This window comes from Ambystoma mexicanum, chromosome 5q (genome assembly GCF_040938575.1).
Source record: "Ambystoma mexicanum isolate Mex_15411 chromosome 5q, UKY_AmexF1_1, whole genome shotgun sequence".
Taxonomy (NCBI): Eukaryota; Metazoa; Chordata; class Amphibia; order Caudata; family Ambystomatidae; genus Ambystoma; species Ambystoma mexicanum.
In genome coordinates this window covers 1,388,747,407-1,388,769,303 of record NC_090933.1, presented here as the reverse complement: position 1 = coordinate 1,388,769,303, position 21,897 = coordinate 1,388,747,407, and positions in this window count along the sequence as shown.

Here is a 21,897-nt window from a genome sequence, read left to right as displayed (position 1 = left end):
GTTACCCTCGTCGGATTCTTTAGGTCCTGTGGCGACTTCTGAAGATCCAGTCCCAAAAGCCCTGCTTTTATGCAGACGCCCCCCATTCATTCAGCCTAGCTGTCAATCAACACACGCTAAGTGGTGAGCGGGAAGGGTCACCACCTGGGCCAATCACTCCAGAGTGCGACCTGAGTTGGCAAGGCAACTCGGTCCAGGGTGTCTAAACCCCCTCCCACACCCCTGAGGTAACCCAGACAGAATGGCACCACTTTGGAGGGTCTCTGTCCAGAGGCCCGCCAAAAGTGGAACAAAGGGCTCAACCTTTGGTTTAGGAGTCACAGAGACGAACACAGACGCCATTTTACAAACCGAGTTCTGGCAGAAAATACCACTCGATAAACTCATTTAAGATAGGTAGATCGGTGGTACGTTGGAGATTAACAAGAAAAGTATCAATCTTCAACAATGGGATAAATCCCATAGAGTTATGCTCGGGGTCGAACATAACAAGTAGTTTCCACTGCCACCAGCCAAAACTCGACGAGGGGGGACGGGACAGTGCCCCCTCGAGTAACAGATCCAGGAGTAATCGAATTACTCCTACCAGTACGTCCACAATAAGATGGTTGGTACTAGTTCTGTTAGCAAATTTAGGTCTAGTAAAGCCAATGGTGACTTTACATGCCCGGGGAGACAGTAGTCAGTCCCCGAGTATGGAGTCTATGGTGGGGGGACCTGCTAGGGTGCCCCCGTGCCACGACACGTAGGGTGCAGTGTGACACACATAGAAAAACATATGAGACCCTATGGAGTAAAAGACCCCATAGCCCATCGAACACATTGACATTCAAAGGAATTACCCACATACATGTCCAAGAGTGAGAGAAAAGGGTCACACTCTTGGCAGGATGGGAAAAAACAAACTCCAGAAATCCAGCAAAACTGCTGGGGGACTCACTAGGTTAGGAAATTCAGCCTAAACAGAGAATTCTCCCTAACAGCCTCTAAGGAGATCAGGGAGAGCTTCACTCTCTTCTTCCTCTTCTGATGAAGCTAGAAGCAAGGTTCCTACTTCAGGCCTGGAGACATACACCTTTAGTCTGTTGGTGTGGAAGACTCTGGGCGCGTCCTTGGGATCGCACAAGTCCATCAGATAGTTCACCTCTCCAAGATTACCCACAACCTTGAAGGGTCCCATCCATTTGTCTTGCAAGGCCCTCTGCCTTGTTGGAATTATAACTAGAACTAGCTGGTCTTGAGTGAACTCAACCATGTTAGCCTTTTGATCATGCCAATGCTTGACCAGCATTTGTCCAGCTTTCAGGTTATCACTAGCATCTGCCATCATGTGTGACATTCTCCTCTGGAGACCTATCACATAGTCAGTCACTCTGACTGGCTTGGGGGAAGGAGCACTCTCCAACCCCTCCTTAATCAGGGCCAATGGACCTCTGACAGGATGGCCATAAAGAAGTTCAAAGGGAGAATAACCTACTCCCTCCTGAGGGACTTCTCTATAAGCAAAGAGAAGGCATGGCAGTAGAAGGTCCCACTTTCTCTTAAGGGGTTCTTCTAACGCACCTATCATGCTCTCCATGGTTCTGTTGAACCTTTCTACCAATCCATTTGTCTGAGGGTGGTATGCGGTTGAGAACTTGTAAGTAACTCCACAGGTTTTCCACATGGCCTTCATGTAGTGGGACATAAAATTTGACCCCCTGTCAGAGATTACTTTGTTAGGAAACCCAACCCTGGTAAAAATTCGAAGGAGGGCCTTAGCCACAGCCTGAGCTGTAACAGTCCTCATAGGAATTGCCTCAGGGTATCTAGTAGCATGGTCTACTACAACAAGGATAAACCTGTTGCCTGAGGAGGTTGGAGGATCAAGGGGACCAACAATCTAAATCCCTACCCTCTCAAATGTGACTCCCACTACTGGGAGAGGCACTAAAGGTGCCACATTCTTGGAACCAACCTTACCAGAAGTTTGGCAGCTCTTGCAAAACTTATTTACCTCAGCCCCCATTTTTGGCCAATAAAAGTAGAGTGAGAGCCTTTCCTTGGTCTTCTTGAAACTCAAGTGACCAGCCAAAGGAATCTCATGGGCCAGTAGCAAGAACTGTTGTCCGTTTTCTTGAGGTACTACAAGCCGCTTGTAGTCTCCAGGTGCAGACTCAGTCGGTTCACTGTAGAAGAGGCCATCTTCCCAGTGCAACCTATACTTCCTAGGCTCTTGCCCATCTGCCTGAGAAGCTGCCTGGTGGCGAAGACCTTCCAGAGTTGGATATTCTCTTTGTCCCTTACTGAAGTCTGCCCTGTTGGGTCCACCTTATGCCAGTAAAGACTGCAGCTCAGGATGGTCAACAGGATCCAGATCTCTAATAAGTTCTTGGCCTTCTACTAGCTCTTCTTCAGAGTCTAGTTCAACCACACAGGGTTGTACGTCCCTCTCAGCCTCAGCTGGAAGTGGAGTTACAGGTGTAACTTTGGACAGCTTAGGGGAAGTCCTTGTTGGAAGCACTGGAGTGCTTGCTGCTGGCTTCTTCTTAGTAGTCGTGGGTTGCACCTTTGCTTCTGTTTGTTGAGAGACTGCAGTAAGTAGCTCCAGTGGAGAAGGAGTGATATCTTTCTTCATCATCTCCAGAGAAGAACCTCTCATGGTTTTCTCTCTTGCAGGTCTGGTTAGCTCCTGTAACCTTTTACTAGGAGGTCTGGGGATGTGTGACACTACTCCAAGAGTTTTCAGGACATTACCCAACAGAACCCTTCCTGGTACCTCACATTGTACACTGACAGGTATCTTCACAGTCATATCATTGCACTGGATGAGAACTGGTAATTGGGGAAGCATCTGCACAGGCCCTCCAGCTAACTTGGTGAGGCGTTTGGGTGCCTTAGCAACATCCTCTGCCTTGAAAAATGATTCATCCACCACAGTTATGCTGGCCTCAGTGTCCCTAATGGCTGGAGTCTCCTGACCATTCACCTGGACACTGTCCTTATAATACTCTTTAGTATTATCTGGGATAGAATTATATACATCTAAATTCTGTTGTTCCCACAACCCCAGGGACACTAAAGAAACACTGGCTGAGACTCCAATGGGATCATCAGCCAGTAGTAGAAATTTTCCACTTGCCATTTGGACTTCCTCTTCTTGAGCGAAGGCTAAGGAGGCAAGTTGGACCCCTGAAGGTTTACCCTTACATCTGGGATCTCCCTTCACATGGTCAGTGGCCTTGCAAACATAGCATGAGCCAAAAGCTCGCTGGAATGGAGGCTTGTTCTGACCTCCCTCTGGTCTGAGACCAGAAGGTACACTAGCCTGATTTGGTTTTCCCTGTGGCTTACCCTTATGGTTGTGTTTGGGGCCCTCTTTGGGATTTGCAGTATTAGAATTCTCTTTGGAGTCCTTTTTAGGCTGTTTCTCCCCATCCTTTTTCTGAGTTACCCCAGAATCCTTGTGAGTAGCCCTGTTGGTAACCCACAAGTCAGCAGCCTTAGCTAGCTTCCTGGAATCTAATTCCTTTGAATCAGCCAAGTGCTGTCTGAGCTCAGGAGAGCAGGCATCATAAATTGACTCAAACATAAACAGATTTCTCATACCTTCATAAGTGTTCACCTTGTAACCCTTAATCCATCCCTCTACGTTTTTAAACCCTTCACTTACCCAGGTAGCAGAAGGGGTACCATCATGCTTTTTGAGGGTTCTAAACCTCTTAAGATACTGGGAAGGGGTCTTCCCAAATCTAGCTATCAAAGCTAGTTTCACACATTCATAATCCTTCTTATCCTCCTCCCCCATTTCCATTACCACATCAGTTGCAACAGGGGGAAGCCTAGAGAACAACCAGGTGAGTAAGTCATTTCCTGTGATGTTCTGGAGCCCATGATTATATTCAAACAGAGACAAATAGTCCAACACATCCAATTTAGGCTCATACATACCAACCAATTCTTCAGGCATCCAGGGTCTTTTAGGACTGGAACTTCTAGCGGAGCCAGAGAGAGAAGCATTGTCGACAGATAATTTCTTCATTTCTAGCTCATGCTTGAGCTCCATTTCCCTTAGCCTTAGTTCTTTTTCAGTTTGAGCATTAAGTTTCTTATACTCCAATTCTAGTTTCATTTCCTCCAGTTCAAAATATAGAGGATTAAATGTGGGACCTGGCAAAGGTCCAGTAGGTACAACAGGTAGGGCAGATAGAGGCCTAGGGGGGACAGTCACAGCAGCCTCACCCTCCTCTTCTGACTCTTTCTCAAGATCATCAACATTTTGTTCAGTTTGAATCTCAATACTGTTATCTACAGTTGCTGGAGTGGTAGGTTCCTCTGAACCATCATCCAGACTTTGGTTAGCTAACAACCTTTCTATGAGCTCCATTTTCTTGCCCTTAGTCAGGACATTCTTATGCTTACAGAGAACTCTTAAACAATCAGCAGTTTTTGTAGCAAGGGACTCTTGACTATAACCTTCCATAGTTAACAGGTTAGAAGATTACTTTTTCAGTGCTAAGCTTTGTGGTTAGTTGCACTAAGGTATCCCAAGCACACCAAAATGTATACTCTATACAAATCCCACCGCTGTACACCAGTGTTAGGCAGAAACCTGTGCAGTTCCCTTTGGGAACACTGCAAAAGATTTAGGACTACAGGTATTGGCAGTAAACCCACTTGGTAGCAGTCTGCACCACACAGATTCACTGTTGGTAGCTGTGGCTGAGCAGTCAGACTTCCCTCAAGAAGAGTTAGGCAGTATGTAAAGTATACACAATAGGCACTTGGTCACAAGAGCACAAGCAAACACTGACAAGAGCTTTGGTATCAAAAAGGTATATAATTATTTATTTAAAAAGACACACTTATAGAAACACTCCAGCACTAATATTGTAAACCACTTCAAAAAAACACTTACTATTACTATGTACTCCACAAATTCCCTATCAGACAAGTCTTAGTTAACACCACTTATTTCCAGACAGAGGTGAGCGCTTAACTAAAGATGGCACTCTGATAAGTTAACGGAATTGGGAGGGAAAAGGTATTTGGGTAATTGGGAGGGATTAGGGAAAGCTCACAACACAAAGATTTTAGAACGTTATAGCAAGGCAAGAAGAGGCAAAGTCTATCGGTGGCCAAAGTCCATAGGCCGGGCCCGCTCTTAGAGAGAGTTAGGAACAAATGTGTCCAGGATCACACGGTTAGACAGAGTCAAAAAGTCTTGCAAAGAGTTCTTAAAAGCAGGAAGTGAACCTTAGAAAAGATTAGTTAGTGTGTCCCAGGCTAACCAGGATCGAAGGCCAAGGGCTAAAACTACCTCGTACAATCGGTTGCAAGGGAAGCCGGGCGGAACACAGTACCTTAGGTGGAAACGATCCTCCAGCGGGGGCAGATGTTCCTGGCAGTGGGTGCAAGTCGCAGCGTCGTCTTGAGGAAGAGAAGGTCTCAACGAAGAGGAAAGATGAAGGTCGTTGCACTGCCAGGGATGAGGCCAGCCGTGGAGTTACCCAGCCACAGGGTACAACCCTTTGTTCGCGGTTGTTGTAAAAATGTGGTATTCCGACTACCAAAGTGCTTGGCATGGGTCAGGCGGCCACGAGAGCTTCCAAGGAGCGAAAAAGGAAGACAAACTGGTTATCCCCACCAGTCAAAGGAAGAAGACTCTCCGGACTGGAGATCTCCTCTGTCGTTGGGAGTGAAGAGTCAGTTCAGCAGGGCTCCACCAGGGGTGTCGTCATTGCAGGTCGGCTCAGCAGCTCCCTCGTCGGATTCTTAGGTCCTGTGGTGACTTCTGAAGATCCAGTCCCCAAGACCCTGCTTTTATGCAGCAACCCCCATTCATTCAGCCTAGCTGTCACTCAAACATGCTAAGTGGTGAGCGAGGCGGCTCACCACTTGGGCCAATCACACCAGAGTGCGACTTGAGTTGGCAAGGCAACTCAGTCCAGGGTGCCTAAACCCCCTCCCAAAACCCCTGTGGTACCCAGACAGAATGGCACCACTTTGGAGGGCTTCTGTGCAGAAGCCCGCTAACAGTGGAACAAAGGGCTCAACTTTGGGTTAGAGTCACAGAAGCGAACACATACGCCATTTTAGAACCGAGTTTCGGCAAAAACTACCAACCGGAGAATTATTATTAAATAAATAAACCGGCAGTATATTCGAGGCTATGGTGAAAAGTATTAGCCTCGAACAATGGGAAAATCCCATAGTGAAATATTCGCGGTCGAATATAACTAGTAGTATCCACTGCCACCAGCCAAAACTCGATCAGGGGGGACGGAGACGTGCCCCCTCGAACAACAGACCCTGGGGCAATCGAATTGCCCCGACCAGTACGTCCACAATAAGATGGTTTGTACTGGTTCTGTTCAGAATTCAAGACTAGTAAAGTCAATGGTGACTTTACCTGCCCTGGGAGACAGTAGTCTTTCCCAGGGTATGGAGTCTATGTTTGGGGGTCACTATGACACCCCTGTGTTACTGCACTGAGGGTGCTGTGTAACACACATCACAAAAACACATGAAGCCCTATGGAGTAAAAGACCCTATAGCCCATTAAACACATATAGATTCAAAGAAACACACCCAAATCATGTCCAAGAGTGAGGGTAAAAGAGTCTCACTCTTGGCAGGAGAAAAAAATAAACCCAAGAAATCCAGCAAAGCTGCTGGGGGACTCACTAGGTTAGGACATTCAGCCTAAACAGAGAATTCTCCCTAACAAAGAGCATGATAGGTGCTTGGAGGAACCCCTTAGAAGAAAGTGGGACATTCTACTGCCATGCCTTCTATTTGCTTATAGAGAAGTCCCTCAGGAGGGAGTTGTATTTAGTCCCTTTGAACTTCTCTATGGCCATCCAGTTAGAGGCCCCTTGGCCCTGATTAAGGAGGGGTTGGAGAGTGCTCCTTCCCGCAAGCCAGTGAGAGTCCCTGGGCCTCATTACGAGTTTGGAGGCAGCCATGCCCTTAATAAGGGCATGGCTGCCTCCAAACTCGGGTCCGGGGTCCCTGAATGGGGAATACCGGGCCATTCTGACTTTGGAGGGTCTGGTATTTCCCCATTCAGGGAACACGGACCATCCCCATTCCCATTTGAGCCCCTATAGGGCTCAATGGGAATGGGGAGCATGCTAACAACAGGCCTGTTAATGACGGGCCCGTTGTTAGCTGCTAGTCCCCTTGCGGGACCCGCAAAGGACGTCTGTTCTGACCATATGTCTAGAGCGGGTCCCGCGAGGTGACCTCGTAATAGGGCGGTACGGGGTTAACGGCTCCGGCAACTTTGCTGGCGCCGTTAACCCCTCATCGCCCACCTCCTAATGAGGCCCACTGACTCTGCGATAGGTCTCCAGAGGAGAGTGTCACACATGATGGCAGAAGCATCAGATAATTTGAAAGCAGGTCAGGCTCTGGTGAAGCATTGGCATGACCAGAAGGCCAACATGGTTGAGTTTTCTCAAGACCAGCTAGTTCTAGTTATGGTACCTACAAGGCAGAGGGCCTTACGGGACAAATGGATAGGACCCTTCAAGGTTGTGGGTAAACTTGGAGAGGTCAACTATCTGGTGGACTTAGGCAATCCTAATCCTCCCAGAGTCTTTCACACCAACTAGCTAAAAGCTTATGTCTCTAGACCAGAGGTAGGAGCTTTGCTTCTAGCTTCAGCTCAAGAGGAGGAGGAGAGTGAACATCTACCTGACCTTCTCAGAGGCCAGCCTTTAGATAAGAAAATAGAAGGAGTTAATCTCTCTTCTAATTTGACACCTGAACAACAGGAGGAGTGCAAGTTTCTGTTAGATCAGTTTGCCTCCTTGTTTTCACTATCACCAGGCTTCACCCCTTGGGGCCAGCATGATATTCAAACTGGTTACTGTTTACCTGTTAAAAGCAGAGGTTACAGGATGTCAGATCATGTAAGATCCCACATAAAGGAGGAGGTCAACAAGATGCTTGATATCGGGGTAATAGAGCCCTCTACCAGTCCATGGTCTAGTCCAGTTGTTCTAGTACCAAAGGCAGGATCCAAGGAGTTGAGATTTTGTGTGGACTATAGAGCTCTTAATGCAGTCACCAAGACTGATGCCCACCCTTTACCAAGAACAGATGAACTGGTAGATAAACCTGGTTCAGCCAAGTACCTCAATACATTTGATCTCACTTCAGGCTACGTCATATAGCACTGACAGACCATGCCAAGGAGAAAACTGCATTCTCAACCCCAGCCGGCCTCTACCAGTTTAAGGTAATGTCTTTTGGACTAAATAATGCACCTGCTACATTCCAAAGGATGTTTAATCAGGTTCTGAATGGGATGGAGGACCTCTGCCTGGCATACTTGGATGACATTGCAGTGTTCAGCCCTACATGGAAAGAACATGTTGACCATTTAGGATATGTTTGCAGGCTCTTGAGCAGGCTCATCTGACCATAAAGGCTAGTAAATGTCAAATTGGTCAGAGTAAAGTGGTCTACCTTGGACATGAGGTAGGAGGAGGTGAAATCAGGCCATTGCCTAGCAAAGTACAAGCTGTACAAAACTGGGCCTCCCCTACTACTCAAACCCAAATGAGAGCCTTCCTAGGCCTCACTGGTTATTATAGGAACTTCATAGAGAACTATGGGACCATAGCGTCTCCCTTGAATGTGGTCTCCTCTCCCAAATTCCCTAAAAAGGTCAGGTGGAATGAGGAGTACACTCAAGCATTTGAGGGCCTAAAGAAAGCCCTTTGTCAAGCTCCAATCCTAAGAGCTCCTGCCTATAACCAAACCTTCATTGTGCAGACAGATGCTTCAAATGCAGGTGAGGCCCGCGGGCATGTTGGCACGTTACAAAAATTAAAATAAAATAGGTGCAATTCTGAGTCAGCTGGATGAGAAAGGTAGGGAGCACCCCATTTGCATCATCAGCTGGAAGCTGAAGGAACCTGAGACAAGATGGCCAACCATTGAAAGAGAATGTTTTGCTATTGTGTGGTCACTGAAGATGTTTAGACCATACTTGTATGGATCTACTTTTGGGATTCAGATTGACCACCAACCCTTGATATGGTTGATGCAAATGAAAGGGGAAAACCCTAAACTACTGAGATGGTTAAACAGCCTGCAAGGGTTTGATTTTACCATTGAACACAGGTCTGGGTGTCCCTACCAAAATGCTGATGGTCTCTCCAGGATGTTTAACCGACTGGAGTAAAGAGATTCATCCAGGAGCGGATTAAATCCTCCTGTCCCTTCGTCTGGGGGGACAAGTGTTAGGGAGAGTTCTCAAAATGTGCACATTTCCCTTACCTTTTGAGACCCCCAGCAACTTTGCTGGATTTCTAGGATTTGATTTTTTCTACCTGGGAAGAGTGCGAGCCTTTTTTTCCCACTCTTCCATGTATTTTGATGTGTGTTTTACTTTTGTGTTCTTTGGTTATGGAGTTTTAAAACAACTCCATGGGTATCATATTTTTCTGTGTGTCACACAGCACCTTCAGTGCAGTGGCACAGGGATGTGTGTCAGACTCCCCAAGGTTTAAGTACCTTCTCTGGGACTGACTACTGTCTCCCAGAGCCTGTAAAGTTCAATTGACTTTACAAGTCTCTTTACATTTACTGACCCAGCACACACTATCTTCTTTTTTTTATTTTTATATAGTTCATTACAAACTTTTAAAAATGAGAAAATTTGAGAGTACATTTCAAACTCATTTCAAACTCAGACCCTAAACAAATCAATAAAAGAAAAGACAGAATAAAAGCAATATGAAAAAGAAACGGTATCAGCACGTCACAGAAACCACACATAGAAGGTAGATCTTTTGGCACAAGACAAGCTGATCGTCCCGTAACATAATTAAGTTAATGACTCAATTGTTCGAGTATTTCAGCAAAGGTAAACTATTTGTTTTCCAGGTATTTTTATTGCCAATTATGCTACGTGACAGATGACTGTAACATTAACATTTCTAATTTCTCAAGAAAGAATGTTAAGGCAGTAACTAATTTAAAGTCTGAGCCTTCAGAAATCAAGTTCCACCAGTCTTCCCCGTCTAAGTTTGGCCTCTTGTCAATTTCAGGACCCAAGAAAGACGTTCTTAAACCTCTTAGACTTTCACAGAAGGGACTAGATGTTTCAACGTTTCTTTGTTTTTTTTACAGAATCTGCAATCCTCCGAAGCCTCTTTAGCTTTACTTTGAATACTTAGGATTGCTTTAGTTTTGTACAGATTCATCCGAAATTTAAAATAATAGGATCTTCTTTTGATGCATGGAAATATTTGAAGGTATTTTGGCAAGGTGTTGTAGGCCCGTTTTTCCGTCGCATTTTCTTTCATACATCTGTGGGTTGCTCTTTGGTCTTGATTCTCACACCAATCTAGCTCCCACAGTTTTTTTTTTACAGCATTCGGATTCTGAAAAAGGGTAGCTTGGTCTGTTTGGAGCTGGTTAAGGGTATTCCTGCAAGATTGTTTCCACATTTGCAATACAGAGGCTTTAGAGGAGCCATCATCACTTCAGAGAATCTTATATTGTGGTAAATCGTCTGCTCCCAAAACTTTTCTGTAGAGTGACAGCATGTTCCACATCACCTTCGCGTTGATTGAGGTCAATCCAAGCTCGTAACAAATGCAAGCTGTCGGCGTCCCCCTAGGTAGTGATAGGACTTTTCCCCAAAATGTGTTCTCACACCAGGACCATGTCTCTGCCGGACAACCAAACATAGCTTCGACACCGAAAATCAAGGCCGGAATGACCTTTAAGTTGTAAAATGCAATGACAGGTTTCAAGGTGAACTTCCCGTACTTTTTGTTCAGTACGACTCCCTGTGCTGTTAGTGAGTTACATTTCCGACGAATTTTCATGATCATGTTTTCGTCTTTTATACTGGAATTTATTGTTACACCGAGATATTGGATTTCCTTTGCAAGGTGTATTGGTTGGTTCTCCAGTTTCCAGTTGAATTTACATTTGTTATTGGCTCCAACTAGGTTTTGCAATATCAGTATCTCAGATTTTGCTGGATTAATCTCAAGACCGTTTGCATCAGTATACTCTTTGAGGGCTGATAATTTCCTCTGTAACCCAATCGGGGTTAGGTCCATTAGAACAATGTCATCAGCATATAGAATATAATCAATTTTGATTCCATTTAATTTTGGTGCGAATGATCTGGTTGTTTCGAACACCCTTACGATATCTGAAATAAAGGCATTAAACAAGGTAGCTCCAAGGGGACAGCCTTGCTTGACACCACGAGATGTCTTAATTTGATCCGTTAGTGTTCCTTGCGAGTCTAGTCTGACTTTAATGGTGGTATCGGTATACAGTTGTTTAATTGCAGCCAGCAGGCTCCAAGGGCATCCCCATTTATTAAGTTTAGACCATAATAGCTCACGATCAATACCATCAAAAGCGTGCGCCAGGTCCACGAAGGCCACATAAACCTTTGATTTTGTTCGAATCGCCTCCATTTTCATTAGGTTGATGATCATGATGTTCAATCCGCATCCAACTCCTTTTGAAAAACCAGTTTGGCGATGATCTGCCAGACCTGCGTCCTTTATCCACTGTGTCAGCTGTGAGAATAGTTGGGTTGCAAAGATCTTTCCAACAACGTCCATGAGGGCGATAGGTCTGTAGTTTTTTGGATCTGTTCTCACACCTTTCTTGAAAATGGGCATAATAATGGCACTTTTACAAGAAGTAGGGATTCTTTTTTCTTCAATGATATTTTTGAATAAGATGAAGCAAAACTCGGCCCAGGCCTCAGGATGTAATTTCAATGAATAATTTGTGGGGCCATCAGGGCCGGGGGCTCTGGATGAGTTTACCCATTTTATATTCTCGAGAATATCAACCTTCTCGATAGTGATCTCCCATGCTTCTGATGGCTTTGGATCGGTATAGCAGCTATCAGTATTTTTGGTGAATAGGTTTACAAAGTGTTCAAACCATGTCGCTTCATTCACCATATTAATCTGAATAGCTTGTTGAGGCGTAGCCAAGTTGTTTATGGCTTCCCAGAACGTCCGTCCATTTTTACTGCCCAGGATTTGGAGCATTTTTTCAGCATCATTCTGAATCATAATGCTCTTGTGTGTCCGCAACCAGTTTTATATGTTTTCTGCAGCTCCTTTTTATCTTGCATATAATTCAAGTCTAGATATTTGTGTAGCCTTCTGATTTTTTGGCTCAGTTCACGTTTTTTAGCCACTACCTCTCTGTCATGGACATGTAGCCGCTTAAAGTTGTTTAATCTGTTATTACGGGAGGTTACAGTGTAGGCCTGTAGTAAAGTTGGATATTCAATTTGGTCCGTGTTTATTTTTGATGGTTCTCTTGTTAATGCGTTTGTCATTGACATAATGTGATGTTCATTTAATTTTAGCCGATTTCTGCCTGGAGTACTAATGACTTTGTGATTGCATATATCTTGTAGATTCGTTTTTATACCTCAGAGAGTTATTCAAACTCTCGTTCAGATGCTCATATAGATTTAACAACGGTGCAACTGTAATTGTCAATGCAGAGATGATATACTGTCTCAGCTGATTTATCACTTGTTCGACTAGTTTGTAACATTCAGTTTGTAGGCCACTTATTTCGTTTGGAGAGCCATGTTTTTTTTAAATTATTTGTTGGAAGTCTCAGTTTATAAGTGCCTCTTGTCGGCCTTTTGTAATCAGAGTCAGAAGAAGAGTCTTCACTTGAATCGGTCGAATCAGATGGTATGAGTTTCGATTCAATGTTTTCTTGTATTTTTGGTTCCATGACTTCGCTGTGTATAGAGCTTTGTATCCTTTGAGTAGAATTACTACCCCTTGTTTGGCTCTGTGAACATGGAATAGGTGCTGGACTTGACGTTACTCTTCTCCTCTTATTAGGGCGATAAATATTTTGTTGAGAGCTTTGAGATTCCACTCTTTTGTCCACTAATTTATCGCAACTAACTGCGTTGATTTCTTTTCTTCTTGAGGAGGCTTTTGTACTTTCCATGTGACCAATCGTTTGTTTTATGTTACTCATGGATGGCGAGGGAGTCATCCTTGCGTTGATAATTTTGAGGTCTTCAATCAGGTTATCTGCCAGAAATAACCAGTTTCTCCTTTCTTGCCGTGTTTTACTTTGGGGGTTATATTCCGACAGCACAAACTCCTGAGAGAGTTGTTCATTTAGCACTGAAAAAGGTTCAGACTCAGGGTTAAAAATATCTTGTGTTTGGTTTTCAATTGATAAATTCACCATTGAGTCGATTGGATAATCCATTTTTTAGCAAGGTTCCATAACGTCAGTCACTTGTTTCCTTTTATCTGGGTTTAAGCAAAAAGGTTGATTATCATTTTTGTATTTTTCTGAATTTAGTGCTTTAATGCCTTTATTGGCTTTCTGGATTTCTCTCCAAGCTAGAACTCTCAGTGAGGGAGGAGGGGCTGTGAGGGGCCTAGACAGTAGTTTGTACAATACATTAATGTCATTGCACAAGATAGCTCGATCCATGATGGTATCAGGGGCGGGATATGTGCACATCGTTGTTTGTCTAGTGATCGTAGTATTTACGTCCCAGATATGCCCAAGAGAAGCTTCATGGGTACCATCAAGCAGTACATTCTGGGCCCCAACACAACCCCCAGTCTCAACTGGTGCACGCAACATTTTACTGTCGGATTTCCTGGTATGCGACAGCGCTACCTCCAAACAGCAAGATACGCAGGACGTGCAAAACGCGCATGCGCACTGGCAGTGCATGCCCGATCCTCCTCCTCTCCGCCCGCCGCACCCCGCTGACGGCGTCGCAGCAAGCAGAGGTCCATAAGCGCCGCAGGCACAATCAACACAGGGAGACACGGACGCGGTGAGACACGGGGGTTTGGGGCTAAGTTCAGGGGTACTTTTTTTGCCGTATACAAGACGTCCGAAACGGTCGAACCAAGCCCTGCGCCGCACCCGGCCTGACAACTAACGTGACTCTTCATTAAGCAGACACGTCGTTGTGATGCAGGGAGATAACCATAGTCACAATCGCATGCAGCAAAGATAGGAAGCAAGGCATCATCGGCATCAACGGCAATAATAGCCGTCCCAGTCCCCCCCACAGCGCGGCCACATACCGTTTTGTCCATTGGGTCCCTTAAATACACACGCTCTTCCGCTGTGGGTGTTGGTGAACAGATTATATTACAGTCTGATTGGGCGGGAGCAGAATGGAGCCGCCGCAACCTTGCTCTTAAAACGGGGGTCCAGAGGCTGACGCAGGGTGTTCGATGCTTAGCAAAGTCCATTGCTGCCATCAGCACCGAACTCTCCCGAACACTCCCAAACACTCCTCGACGCTCCGTGTGGAAGTGAGGTTTTTATCAAAATGCTCCTCCTTCCACTAGTAGAGGTAGTAGAGTTACTGCACCACAATCGAGCAGGGGGTCAGCCACATAGAACACTCCCAAACACTCTGCACACACTATCTTCCTATAGACTGCTTGAGGGGTAGCCTAGCTTCCCCTGAGTCAAGACACTCATGTAACAGTCAAATGTTACGCTTTCCTAATTTAAATGGCTGGTGGCAGTGGTTTAAATCAAACTACCATGATTTTTCCTGACCGCGAACAATGGTAGCTAAAAATTGGGTCAGCCATGTTTTTCAATATAGCGCCCAAAACCTATCTGTAAAAATATACTCTGGTCGACTTTTTTCGCCATTTCTTTTAGGAAAGGTCCTTCTTGTGTTTGTCTCTGCGCGCCAAACCCGGTTTGGTCCCTTTGTTCATTTGGCCTTTGGCAGGCTTCAGTGCTGAAGTCCTCCTCTGGCGCCAGGGTGTCTGGGGTGGACATGATGCGAGTGAGGTGCCCGAAACTCCCTGTGCTTAGTCTCCTAGGAGACCTGAATGCACTCTGGCATGATTGGCCGGCTGGCTGTCCGGCAAGGACAGCCACCCTGCTGTGCGAGTGACAGCCAGGCTTGAATAAATGGGGGAAAACTATTTAAAAGCAGGTCTCTGGGACTTGGAAAGCCGAGTCGACCACTGGAACGAAAGAACCGAAGACCAGCTGAATGAAGAGGACTGCTGCAACTCCTGGATGACTGGTGAAGCCCTGCTGCAGGACCAAATTGCCTGAAACTCCATCGACAGAGAAGCCCTTCAAGGTTAACTTCTTCCCTTGAGTTTGGTGGGAACAACCAACTCGTAAGCCACCAGGACACCGTCCCCATCTGGTCGAATTTTCATCAGAGTGCTGTTGAAAACTGGATAGCCAGAGGGAAGGAAACCAACTCCTGGACTTTAAGGCACTCACACCTTAAACCAACGCCTTACTAAGCTCCTGGCCTCATCCCTGGGCAGTGCAGGAACCTCCCGACGTCCTCCTTCTTGTCCCCACGACTGAAGCTCAGGAACAGCGAGATCTGCTCCAACTGCCAGGAACAACTGCCTCAGCTACAGCTCTTCTTCAATACAAAGGTACTGTGCAAACGCGGTCCGGAAATCTTTTCACCCATTGCGAAAGTCTGTGGAAACTTTCTCAACTTTGAAGGCTTGTCCTTCCCTAAACATTCGTCAAACTTTTTGCCTAGCCAAATTCTTCTAAACTCTGTGGCAAAGACTTAAGCGTTTACTACCAGAACTGTGCTATCCTATACAAAGACTCTGAACCATTGACTTTGGCCCAGGCCTATGAACTGTATTGTTGGTTTTAGTTTACTGAAACCCTTTGCCCTGCCTATGCAAGTATTTGTGCTGTCTTTTCTTATATCCTTGTCTTTTTACCCCTTTTGAAAGTATCTGAAGTGCCATTTTGCTCCCACTTCAGGGGAGCTGAACTTATTCATTTACTTACCGGTTGTGTATTTGTGGTTTATTAATGTGTGATATAGAGCTGCTCTTGCTAGTGTAATGTTTTCAAACTGACTGTGTAAATAAATGTATATTCTTTTACCAAGAAACCTTGAGAAAGTGTTTGTTTGAATCACTGTAATTGTTGGTCCTTTGTGTAACTTGTTCTACTGCTCACTTTACTCTTGAGATAAGTGTGGCTGTTCAGCCATCGCTACCACTTTACTGTGTAGTACAGGCTTGTACCAAAGGGGAAATTGTACTTACACTTGTAGTCTTAATTGTGTGTAGTGTTCCCAAAGGGTAGTGCACATGATTCTGCCTAACAACCTCTGTCTCTGCAAACTATCCAGGGTCCACCGATGACAGTTTCATATACAGAATGTCTGCCCTGAGCCGGGACTTGGAAGCAGGGAGGCACAGCAACACATAGCTCATTGGTGAGTACAAATGCCTGTGCACATGCATGCATGTCACACGCAGACAAATAGACAAACCCAACTAATCACAACCATTATCACCTCCCCAGGGGACAGTGCCTACCCTCTGAGCACCCACATGATGACGCCAATACGGAACCACAACACACCACCCCAGGTAAGATACAACGCAGCCCATGTTGCAACCAGGGCCATAGTGGAGCGCACATTCAGAGTGCTCAAGTCACGTTTCCGCTCCCTTGACCACTCTGGCGTGCAGCTACTATATGCACCCCAAGTAGTGTGCAGGATCATTGTGGCAGCATGTGTGCTGCACAATGTTGCAACACAGCGAGGCGTACCGGTGGACATGGTGATGCCCCCACATCCCCAACCACATGCACAGGCGCTGTGCATGGGAGGGCAATGGGCACGTGGCGAGGCAGCCCGTACCCAGCTTGTGGCAACATTCTTCACCTAAACTCCCACCCCTGCGGAATGCACACAGGCCTGGCACATACCAGGTGACAATCGATGATGACAAAGGGACAGTCAACTGTCACAACCTTACTACCCTGAGAATGTGTCAACAGAAGTGCCACATTGTGTGCATCCCTAGCTACTTAAACATAACCAATCCTGTGTGACCAAAAGGAACACATGCAAGGTGCATATCCCACCACCCCCTGCAAAACAGGGCATAAAAATACTGGTATGTCACCTAAACCCTCCCAACCCTCATGTCCCCCGGCTGCCACACCATGCCATGGCATGCAACAGCAAAACAGCAAACAAAATGCACAACACATGACACAATCGTCATGAAGTGCCACGTGACAAATGGAAACAGGCCAGAGACAATTACACCTGACATGCAATCTGATGAAATGACTGACAAAAAATCTCCCACCCATACAAAGTCTGACACAAATGCATGCCATCAGCGGTACAAGCAACAAAAGTCAGAATGCCTGTTGGCATGCACATCGGGCAATAGAAATCCACAAATACAAGAACCATGTGCTGCGTGTGTGTCCCAAGCAACACACCGCTCACCACACCACAAAGCACAGAGAGTGGGCTTTGCGTTGGTGAAACACCTTGAGCATCATAAAAAAAAGTTCAATCAACCAAAAGTACCCTGTGACACATGTACACGATCACAAAATTGAAAGTGATCATGCGCTGCATGGACACAGCATGGCTGAGAAGGCAATCTGTGTGCACGTGGGGGCATGTTGGTGTGGTTGTTTGTGTGGGGGTGCGTTGTCTAAGTGTGTGTGTCAGTATGGACATGCACTCAATACATGCATGGGAAATGAAGTGACCCTCAGTGTACTGTACACATCACATGTGAACATTGCCCTTGTGGACCCCCAGTGTGGTAAACCACACCAATCCCCTGACACCTCAAAAGCAAACCCAACACAGGATCATCCATTGACCAGCAGAACATATCATGTATAGAGTACCCCACATCGACAATGTCAGACAGTGAACAATCACTGTAGCCCAAGTGTCCCAACGTGACATTGCTACCACATGTCCCCCTCCCATCATCAGTGTGGCTTTGACAGCTAAAGGGTGCAGGATACCGCTGTCACAAGGGTCTGCTATGTCCTCTTCCTCAAAGGAGGACTCCGTCTCAACACCCTCCCCTTCCACCTCACCTTTGTCTTTTCACCTGGGCTTCCTTTTCTCTTTGCTTCCAGGTCTCTCCTTTTTTTTATGCAGATATGGACGTACACGGAAGGACATCACAGTGCCACCGTATAGGTGGGGCGGTGGACGATCCTCCATGACCGTCAAGGAGGGGAAAAAGCCAATGGCATAAAAAACCCCTATGTGAATCCCTCAGGCTGGAGCTGAGCTGTCTGAGGTCCACGGGAAGGCAGGAGGATGCAAGATGTGATAGAAGGAACCTGAAGAGCAAAGGGAAAATAAGGAAACGGACGAGAAGTCTGAAGAGGAAGGGAAGGGAAACAGAGCAAGGAGGAGCACCAAAGGCAAGAAAGGCGCAAAACGGGCGGCAGAAATGTAAGCGGAATACAAAGGGGAAAGCACAGAGGAAAAGGACCAGGAGGAAGCAAAACGAACCGCATGGAGAAAGCACAACAAGCGCTGGCAACACAGGCGAAACCTAGGAAACATTGTAACGCTCCTGTGAACCGGAAGCAGCAGAATAAGTGCTACCGGTTACGTGCAGAAAGCAAAAGAACTAGACCCGCACAGGTCGTAAGGGGAGACGTGAATGAACATTCAATGGTGGACCGCCGCACCAGCGATTCCAAACCCGCCATCTCCCCCAAGGCGTGACAACCGCCTACAGCATGAAGTGCATCAACAACGTAGACAAGTCATAAAAAGCATCACAAGCAACATGATAAAATGCACAGTCAACAAAATACTCACCAAAATGAAGTGCAGACATGCAGTGGAGAAACCATCCGGAATCCCCACTCGGGGTGTATACACAAGTAGGACTGCAGACTGGCCACAGATATGATGGAAGCCCAATGCCCCTGTGTAAGTTGCTGTCACACTGAGCCATCCTTGCGAGCCCATGGAAAGGGGAAGCAGGAGTGGCATATGAGTCTGGACCCCAAGCCACAAACGCATACACGAGACAAGCCTGTATGGGCCCAGCCAGAACACACAGTGGATGCTTTCAGATACAACAAAGCACCACACTGTCACATGAATGCACAATAGACAAACAATAATAGAAAACGGAAAAAAAAATGGCCATATACGACCCGGGGGGAGGGGCACCAAGGAGGGCGGAGTTGCAGGGTGCACCTCAACACCCACATGTGTTGATGTTGAGATAAAAAATAAAATCCTCCATTGGCTCAACGCCTGCATGGCCCAACCTGTGTGAGAGATCTGTCGTCATCTTCGTCGCCCTCCGGTTGTACATCAGAAGGTGGACGTGGCACAGTTGCCTGACCACACCGAGACCCAGCAAGTCCCTCGACGGCAGCAAGCATGCGGTCCTGGTAAGCCTGATTCTGCATAGAAATGGTACGGAGGTCTGCATGCAGCACCTCACGTGAAACACAGAGTTCCTCCTACAAGGTCTCACGTGTTGCATTGAGTTTGGCCTGCAAGGCCTCACATGACTGATAGACATTCTCCCGGCTTGCATGGAGTTCAGCAGAGATACGGTCTTCAAGCTCATCCATCCTCTGTTCTGTGCGTGTCCTCTGGCTCATCATGAGCACAGCCAGAGTAGATCTGAGGGATTGATAATCTTCCCTCAGGGCCTCCCTGTGTGCCTCTGCCTCAGCAGCAATAGCTTCACGCAGAGCCACCATTTCAGCCCGGTGTGCCCTGTCAGACGCCACTGTGCCCAGCCTGCGCGAGCGGCACGTGGACTGTGTTGCCTGCAGCTGGAGCTCCACCTGCCTATCAGGGGGGAGGATGGAATTGGACACACGCTCCATGCCTTGAGCCATCATCTCAATAGCTCCCCCCTGTTGCTGTGCAATGGCATACATGACATGCTCCCGCCCAGTTGTACCCAGTGGCGCACGGCCACCGCGTTGCCGGCCACTACACCTGCTGGGCCAAGAACACATGGACCTTGCTGGGCTTGCACTTCCTGTGGCTGCAGTACTACATCCCTGCGTCGACCTGATGCCCCAGGAGCATGATCAACTGGTGTGGAGTGTGACCTTGCACCCGTAACCACCACAGGCAGACATACCTGGAAGGCACAACCCCCACTGCAGGTGTCACGGACAGAACATCATCCACTGCAGGATCACTCACCGTTGATGACATGTCATGATACACATCCAATTCAACATTGGGGTCAGAGAGTTCATCAGAGCTTGACTCATAGTCAGCCCTGGACACAATGGTCTGGAGCACCAATGGGTTTTCGTGGTCTACAACCCCACAACCACCACTGGTGCTAGGTTGTTGACGTAAACCCCCCACCGTGTCTGGAATCCCTCCTCATCCTCTGCCTCCAGTGCCTCATCACCTGTAACGTAAACAAAAGAAACATGAGCACACATGTCAGCAGCACATACCACACACATAGACATCACAACATCGAAAGCCAACACATGACGCAGACATGTCACACACAACTCAAACTCCGGCATGCATGCAGTGGCAATAAAATGCAAGGGTATCCCAAAAGCAGAAATTGATGCATGTAAATTGTGAAGCCTACACATGTACTGCATGTTGCATATCACCTGCATCACACACAACCACTGGCAGGCACAGATCTGAGCCGAAAATGACAGATGGCAACAAATAGATGGCAAGTAGCACAAGCATGGCGGAACACCCAAATATCCACAGCAGCAAGTGAAACAGAACACACCATGACACATGTAATATTGTAATAAATTATCATCACCAATACAGAGTACGTGTCACAGGATGCACCTGCGCTAGTGCGTTTCAATACAGTGAAGGGATGAACATGTGAACAAACATGCCAGGTCACTTTGTCATTGCAGCAGTGAGTAGGCATGTTGAACGGTGTAGCATGGCTCAGAAGCGGGTGGGTACAGTGCAGTACATGTGTACGTCCCCGACTATCTACATCAACAAGTACGTAGTGATGTCAATCTCGTAACATGACGGCAGTGTTAGGGCAAGTTCAGCCATCATGTGCAAATTGCAGGCACTTAGGTGCAGGGATACAGTGACCCCCCTTTCCCCCTTTGTGGAATTGCAGGGAGGCAGTGCATGGCAATGAAAGGTTCACTAGAGAACTGTGTATTGGCAGACAGCGTTGGCTAGCGTCAATTGCATCATCCCAGTCAACTGACACCACAGCAGATGATAATGGGATGGTAGGCAGGACACATGAGGAAACATCAGTAGTACACCCATACATGAAGAAGCCACCACACCAGTTGAACAGAGGCAGGGGGATTGCTACAGGGTGAGGCCTGTGCCCAACACAGACAAAGACACCCTAAACATGTGCGTGATGCAGGACTGACCCAGAGTGAGCATGGAATGGATGACCAAACACCATGAAACGTATGTAATCCCGGAGACGTACTACAATGATCATCCTGCCAGGGACACATAGGGGCATGCATGGAATGCACATGGAGCATGAATGGGCACTCATGTCCATGGGGAGCATCTGCCACCCTGCATCAAGGACAAAGGATGCACCCCACAGTATGTGTTTTGCAGGTTTGCAGAGGGACGTTTGTTTGTTTATTTTATTATTTCTTATTTATTTTATTTATAGAGCGCACCTGACCCAGAGGTATCCGGGCGCTTGAGGTGAAGATAACGGTTACAAGGTAAAATAATATATACAGAATACAGAGTTGTAAATACAGGTAATATACATTTTACACATACATAGTACAGGAGATAGATTAAGCATTGCAAGGGGGTGGTGGTACTACAAGGTGTACGGTATAGGGTATCATGGTATCCGATGAGAGTTGGGTATAGTTCAGTAACCATGTGATGGCGTGACTTCTGAATGTTTCAAATGTTGGGATAATTTTGATGTCTTGTGGAATTCTATTCCATAGTTGGGCAGCTAGAACCGGGAAGCTGGTTCCGCCAGCTCTTTTTAGATTGAACCTAGGCACCACTAGGCAAGAGGTGTTAGTGGATCTTGTGGTTCTGGTTGACTGTTTCAAGGTGAATTTGTCTGTAAGATATGGTGGGGCTTGGTGGTTCAGGGC